At 38.9% G+C, this 8,085-nt stretch overlaps 2 protein-coding genes across 2 annotated transcripts in view; both read right to left on the bottom strand.

Moving 5' to 3' along the window:
• LOC144967647 (homeobox protein cut-like 1) overlaps positions 1-8,085 on the bottom strand; it is a 359,614-nt gene that overhangs the window by 169,749 nt on the left and 181,780 nt on the right. The gene's annotated exons all lie outside the window — the stretch shown is intronic.
• The window catches only part of LOC144966892 (nuclear pore complex protein Nup88-like), a 39,028-nt gene that overhangs the window by 6,267 nt on the left and 24,676 nt on the right, over positions 1-8,085 (bottom strand). The window lies entirely within an intron of this gene.

The following is an 8,085-nucleotide window of genomic DNA, read 5'->3' as shown; positions in this document are numbered from 1 at the left end:
GCAGTAACAATAACTCGCGAGCTTATGTTTATTTGGGCACGATAAAAAAAACTGGTTTGACAGAAACCAAAAAATGAAAGAATCGTAATTTTATTAATTCCTACACAGGGTAGATTATTACAATCCATAAGAGTCATTAACCTAGGATCAAAAATAAATTCCGCGCGCGCGACAAAACACACACAACCACCACAACCCCACACACAAACAACACACACCACTACGAACAACACTTGTTATATAAATTATAAAAAATATTATTATATATATATTTAATATAATTATATAATATTTAATATATATTATTTATAATAAATTAAAAATTAATATATATTAAATATAATATATAATATAATATATAAAGGAGAGAGAGAAGAGAGAGAAAAGGAGAGAGAGAAGAAAAAAGGAAAAGAGAGAAAAAAAAAAAGAGAGAGAGAGAGAGGAGAAAGGGAGCCGGAGAGTAAAGATAAGGAGCTATAGATAGATAATAATAGATAATAATAAAATAGATGATAGATAATAGAAATAGATAGATAATAGAAAGATAATAGAGATAGATAGATAAGATAGATAATAATAGAAGAAAGTTTTGATAGATAGTAGATAGATAAAAGTAGATAGAATAAGGAAGATAGATAGATAGATAGATAGAAGGTAGATGGGGATAGATAATAATAGAAATAGATAGATAGATAATAGAAGATAGATAGTAGTGATAGATAAAAGAGGAGAAAAAAACGAAGAGGGGGCAGAGAGGAAAAGGGGAAGAAGAGAGAGAGAGAGGGAGAGGAGAGAGAGGAGAGAGAGAGAGAGAAGAGAGAGAGAGAGAGAGAGAGAGAGAGAGAGGGGAAACACTACTACAAGCAGTCAAATTTGGGGAATTTTAACCCCTACCCTTATTATCGACCTGACGGAAGAAAACCGGCCATCGGTACACACAACCATCCACTCCACGACATATACGACTTCATTCAGTATACTGCCGTACTCTCGAAAACCTTTGGCATTTAAAAAATTTGGCAGAAAACTGGTCCTTCAAAATTTCCGACCCAATATAAAGACCCTCTCTTGGAAAAAAAAACAAAAAAAAAAAAAACCCCTCAAATCTGGGCTTCGCGAACCAAAACGAAAGAAAACTAACCCCCCCCCCCCCCCCCCCCCCCCAAAAAAAATAAACAAAAAACAAACAAAAACAGACAATCCCCCCCCCCCCCCTTCCCCCCTCTCCCCCAAACAAGCATGAAAGGGGGAAAAAAAAACAAACCACAAAAATTTTTTAAAAAAAAACAAAAAAAAAACAAAAAAAAAACAAAACCATTAGACAAGGATTAATTTTTTTCTCCGCCATTTTAAAAGGTTAAATTTTAAAAGGAATGAAAGGATTCCGGTCTGATTCCGTCCAAACGCTGCCAGGGCCTTCATAACGAACCTTCAAACATCATCTCACTTCACATCATCATCATCATCATCATCACATCATCATCATATCAATCATCATCATAAACCCACCACAACAAATCAAGTGTACTTTCAAACGTACCAAACACCAGGGCGGGGCACGATCGATAAAAAACAATAATAATCTAACATCAATTGCATTTAATATCTAACCCATCTTTACATACAAATATCGATTTAATATATAAACCCGCCCGGTTATCGAAAACGGGGAAACACACCACACAACACACACACACACACACACACCACACACCACAAACAACAACAACAAAAAAAATATATATTTTTAAAAAGGCCAGCGGGGTTGGGGAAAAGGGACGGGAGAGAAGGGGGGGGGGGGGGGGGGGGGGGGGGGGGGGGGGGGGGGGGGGGGGGGGGGGGGGGGGGGGAAGAGGAGAGCCAATTTTTAATCAAATTTCCAAAACCTGAAGAGATAGAAAAGTAAAAAATACCCGGAGTGAAATATGAAACAGAAAAAAACTTTATAAGGTTGTCCGATACCTGTTGCACTGCACTTTAGTAAATATGTAGTATGTTGAATAATTGGGTAGAACATTTGGGTTTATTGGTATCAAACACACACTGTTTTTCCTTAGTGCCCAGATAATGAAAATGAATGAAAATGAATAATAAATAATAAATAAATAAATAATTATTCATTCATATATTTATTTATCTTTCATTTTTACCACATGCTCTCCCGTACCAGGTTTAAAAATGAGTGCCTGGCGTTAACAACGTTATCTCGTCCGAAAAAAAATTATAATATCGCCTAACAGGTGTCATGGGGCTTGTCCCAAATGTTAAATTTGCTTGTTGGGGAAACCCTTGTAAAGCGCTTTGGCCTTTGGGATATTGCACTAATAAAAAGCTCTTCTTTTTTTTTTTTTAAGTGACCGTAAGCCATTTCAATGTGAAAAGAGGGCGTCATACCCCCCAAAAACAAACACACAATTTCAAGACAGGCTAATGGTATTGTCAAGCTTGTTTGACAAAACAATAAACCGGTTCAAAGATTCGATCCCTTGACAATTATTCTCTAACCTGAAGGGAAAAAATTAAAAAGGGGAAACAAAACTGTGTTTAAAAAAACATTAGCCAGAAAACTCTACTTTCAAATATCGACGCGATTAAAATGACTCTTATTTGTCGAATATCTAAAACCTGGGATTCGGACGGATTCAGGTTTGAAGTTTTCGAAAGATAGAGCATTTTAATCGCGTCGATTTAAGGAGGTTTTAAAGGCCAAAATTTTAAATAGTGTTTTATTATTTACCTTTTTTCCCCCCGAAAGTGGGACAGATTTTCAGGGCATTATCCAAATATTTGGAGATTTTCTGAGATCCAGAAATATAACCATTTTTAAAATGGCGAAAGGGGGGAAGGGGGGGGGGGGGGGGGGGGGGGGGGGGGGGCGAGGATATATATTTTTTAAATGTTTGTTTTAAAAGGGAAGGGAGAAGAAAGGGATAGAGAAAAATGATAATCATTGGAAAAAAACGATTCGGTGGGGACATTCAGAGTGAAAAAAATTAAATTTGAAGTTTGGGATAGAGAGATAATAGGGGGGTTTAACGTGGGGATTGGTGTTTGGGTTGGGGAAGGGGAGGGGGGTGAAAAAAGAATAGAGGAAGATGGATGGATGGAATGGAGGTGGATGGATGGATGGATGGATGGATGGTTGGGTGGATGGATGGATGATGGGATAGATAAGATAGATAGATAGATAGATAGAAGATAGAAGATTAGATAAATGAAGAAATAGATAGATAGATTTGAAGATAGATAGAAGATAGATAGATAGATAGTTCGGGTAGATTGAGAAAACATAGAGAAATCTCCTTATTAAGAGAGAGAGAGAGAGGGGAAAAGAGGAGAGAGAGAGAGAGAGAGAGAGAGAGAGAGAGAGAGAGAGAGAGAGAGAGAAATTAATCAGATGAGCGAAAAAAAGAAAACACTACCAAGGACCTGTTGCACACGGCACGCTCGCACACAAAACACACACATCCACAAAACACACACACACACACACACACACATTCACACACGAACACACACACACACACTCACACACACACACACACACACACACACACACACACACACACACACACACACACACGACGCGACGACGCGACCATCCATACACCTTGACGAGTCGAGAGTCGAAGAGTTTTCAAGTTTGTTGAATCGTTAGTTGTTCGATCCTCCTATCCAATGATGTTGTCTTTGGTTTCCTATCAATTTCCTTCTTTTCTTTTCGGCCTTTTTTTTCTTCTTCATCTTTCCTTTAAACTTCTTATAAACCTCTCATCCCCTCCCTCTTTTATTTTATAATATTTTCGGTTCTTTTGTTGTGAGGTGGGGGGAAGCATGGCAGGGTCATTTTAGGGGAACCGGTGATCCGTGAAAGAAAAGACGGGAGGAGGAGGAGGGGGAGCCGATAAGGAACGATTTTGAGAACAAAACCAGGAAAAAATAGATGGCTTTTATTAGTTATAATATGGAGGTGCTCGTATGTATTTGTGTGTGTGTGTGTGTGTGTGTGTGTGCGTGTGCGCGCGCGAATGTGATTTCTTTATATAATTTCCAGGTAATATACGATCCAGCAACCTGTGTGATATAATATACATATAGCCCAATGACGAGTGATTGAAGTCTGACAATCGCTTGGATCGACGTGTACTCATTTTCAGGTCAATTTTATGGAGTTTGCAGGAATTTATCGACGCTAATTTTCAGGCCTGACAACCCAAATTGTTATGGGCTCATTGATGTAATATAAAGTGTATCATCAAACTGACGTGTAGGCATTACTTATTTGCAGGTCTGAGAACTCAAAATGCTAAAGGGTTCAACGTTATATAAATGGAAATACTTTCAAAAGCCAAAGCAAAAATAGGACCCATTACATAATAACTAACATTACATCTGAATCTGCGGCTAGTGGTATGACCGAGGCCGAGGTGTAAGAGCAGACCTGCCTAGAACTACGACATAATCGTAGAATTCCGAAATTTTGGCTCCAATTTCATAGCTTCATAAACATTTATTTCTAAGTCATTAAAACTTATTGAAAATGAAAGTTTTCAGGCAGAGTGCATAATCTCAAGGATTCTGAGGTGTTCTCTTACAATGATTGTGAGGGCGATTGTTGATCTGCGAAGTTAAATTAAATATAGAGACTATAATTTTTATCTTCTAAAAACTAATATATATTTTTTTTTAATTTTCAAGTAGGCAGGCATAGTGTTGAGAGATTCATGTTAATCAATCAATATTTCAAGATTTTTTATCTGTCTTTTCTTGCATGAGGGGAGATAAGATTTTGTCTATAGAATGGATGAAGGGGGAAAGAAGAGAAGTTCAATACTGCGACTATAATTTTTATCTTCTAAAAACTACGGTTTAAAAAAAAAAATCAACTAGGCAGGCATGGTGTAGAGAGATTCATGTGAATCAATCAATATTTGAAGAAAAGAAAGATTTCTGGCATGGGGGAAGAAAAGATTTTCTTTTTTTTTTTTTTTTTTGTCGTCTATAGAATGGATGAAAGGGGGAAAGAAGAGAAGATGGATGGGGGTGAAGAAGGTTTTGGGAAGGGAGGGGGGAGAGGGGTGGGGGGGGGGGGGTTGTAGAGGAAATAATGAGGGTTCAAACTTCACCGAACTCGTTTGTATTGGAGTTGGAGGATCGGTCGGTGGTCGAACAGGCTCGGAACATAAAAGACGACACGACAACACGGGGAAGGGGGGAGGATATTGGATGAGGCCTGACAGGTTGTTGTTAGCAGAGTATGTAGTAGTATGGGCTTTGATGGGGACGGGGGGATGGGGGGGGGGGTGATAGGGAAGGTGGGTATTCAATGAGTGAGGAGAAGATGGAAGGAAGGTCGATTGAGATTGAAAAGTTCAAATCAGACTCTTGAGGTTATGGCAGGTTGCTGGGGGATAGTACAATAGGGGATTGGGTGAGGGGGGCGGGGGCTCTCTCTCTCTCTCTCTCTCTCTCTCTCTCTCTCTCTCTCTCTCTCTCTCTCTCTGTGTGTGTGTGTGTGTGTGTGTGTGAGAGAGAGAGAGAGGTGGGAGGTTATGTGGGGGAAACGATATGAGATTAGGGGATTGGGTAGGTGGGGTAGGTGGATATTCATTCAATGAGGGGATAAAAATGGCAGGCGATCGAAAAAGCTCAAATTGAACACTTTATGGTGAAAGCGTTGAACACAGAAAGAACCAAACAATTGTACAATGTGAATGAATGGATGGTGGTGGTCTTGAAAGGGGCGCTATTTCAACTCGTGTGCTGAACTTGGAACAATGGGGGGAGAGATTAAACCCGACACGACGGCGAACAAGTCCATGTCGTCGTCGTCGTCGTTTTAAAGTACGGCACCGATGGATTTAACAGAGATGCCAACTTGAAAATTCACAAATTCGTAGTTTCCAAGGGGAAAAAAAAAAGATAAAGTCACTTTGAAAAGCTTTAGAAATAAATAATTTGTCTTCTATAAAACGAAAAAAAAATATATATATAATAAAATAAAAATAGAAATTTAAATAAACGACAACAAAAAAAAAAACAAAAACAAAAACAAGAAGAAAAGAAAAGAAAAGAAAAGAAAAAATTCCTTCGCTCACATTTACAAAATTTTGGCCAGAAATCTCGTCCTTCCAATATCGGTCCATTAACATGATGACTCATCTTGTCAAGCTCTGAGACTCAACGGACATCTTCAAGGAATATTCCCGGGTTTGTTAGAGTTTGTTTTTCTTTTCTTTTCTTTTTTTTTACAAAATGGGGGAATAATTCTATCTAATCCATCGATGGGATTTTAAGGAGGCATTTTTAAACCAATTTTTTTTTTTTAATTTAACACAATTATTAGGGCACCTAAATCGACACATAAACGTATTACTGAGCATCTTGCGCTCACGGGAACGATAGAAGGTAAAAAGAGTAAAGGTAGACCAATAAAAACATATTATTTGAATAGTTTAAACAGCTGGGTGACAAAGAAAGAGAAGAGTAATATTAGTTGTTTTTTTTTGTTTTTTTTTTTTGTTGTTTTTTTTTTTAGGTTATCTGATCAGAGAGATGAATGGGGAACATGATCACCGATGTCTGGCACAGACTTGGTACTTCAAGAAGAAGAAAAAGAAGAAGAAGAAGAAGAAGAAGAAGAAGAAGAAGAAGAAGAAGAAGAAGAAGAAGAAGAAGAAGAAGAAGAAGAAGAAGAAGAAGAAGAAGTGTGTGTGTGTGTGTGTGTGTGTGTGCGCGCGCGTGAGTGTGAGTGTGTTTCCAGAGTACAACAGCAGGGTTGGGACAGACAGTCATAGTGACATGACAACACAACACCCATCCGTGAAGACGATAATACACCCGACACGGCTCAATGACCACGGGGACCACGGCAGAGCAGAGGCGGCTGGTTGAATAGGTTTGGCTGGCTTGCGCCCCCGAACTTTTTCCCAATAAAATAACTTTTAAAGTGATTTTTATTATCATTTTTGCTGGTGGTGCTGGTGGTGGCGGTGGTGGTGGTAGATCCGATAGATGGCGGCTGGTTGAAAGCCGCCGCCCCCCCCCCCCCTTCCTCCGACCCGCAACCCGCACACCCCTGCAAAATTACACGTGGCATAATGTGACAATTTCATTGGTCAACCCAACCTCGGACTTATGACAAAATAAATACACAATATAATACAATAAAAAAATCAATAATAAATAATTGTATGAAATATTTTAAAAAGTAAAAAAAATAACAAAATAAATACATAAATAAAAGAAATGACTCAATAAATAAATATATAAATAAGAGGAAATAAGTAAATAAATAAATAAATAAATACATACATACATAAAGAAAGAAAGAGAGAAAGAGGAGACATCGTTAATTTTTTTTTTTTAAATACCATGTTCGCAGCCCGTCTCCGTAATAGCAACACACACACACATACACACACACACACAGAGAGAGAGAGAGAGAGAGAGAGAGAGAGAGAGAGAGAGAGAGAGAGAGAGAGAGAGAGAGAGAGAGAGACGCACACACAAACCATCAACATCCTTGTAACGACGTAGCCGTCATCAAGGTGAACAGGGAATACTCAAGAGATTCCTATCAGGTCTACCATTTTCCAATAGGATCTGTTGTGTTTTCTTTGGGGATTTTGGCGGTGAATACGCAAACGGCCAGGAATATGTGGTACCAATGACAGGCTGGGATTTCAATCACCGGTGAGAGAGAGAGAGAGAGAGAGAGAGAGAGAGAGAGAGAGAGAGAGAGAGAGAGAGAGAGAGAGAGAGAGAGGGAGATGGATGGATGGATTATTGGATGGGTAGATAGATAGATAGATAGATAGAGAGAGAGAGAGAGAGAATGAAAGAAAGAAAGGAAGAAAGAGGAGAGAGAGGGAGAGAGAGAGAAAGAGTGGAGGGAGTGTGTGAGAGAGAGAGAGGGGGAGGGGAGAAAGATAGATAGAGAGGGGGTATATAGATTGAGATAAATAGAGAGATAGATGAGAGAGAGAGAGAGAGAGAGAGAGAGAGAGAGAGAGAGAGAGAGAGAGAGAGTAGCGGAGAGAGTTGTGTTGAATCCTAGGACTTCATAGATGTCGCTGGTTGAAT

The sequence above is a fragment of the Berghia stephanieae genome, chromosome 3, assembly GCF_034508935.2.
Source record: "Berghia stephanieae isolate SIO BIC M18660-M18661 chromosome 3, UCSD_Bste_1.3, whole genome shotgun sequence".
Taxonomy (NCBI): domain Eukaryota; kingdom Metazoa; phylum Mollusca; class Gastropoda; order Nudibranchia; family Aeolidiidae; genus Berghia; species Berghia stephanieae.
This window is presented reverse-complemented; position numbering and strand designations above follow the sequence as displayed.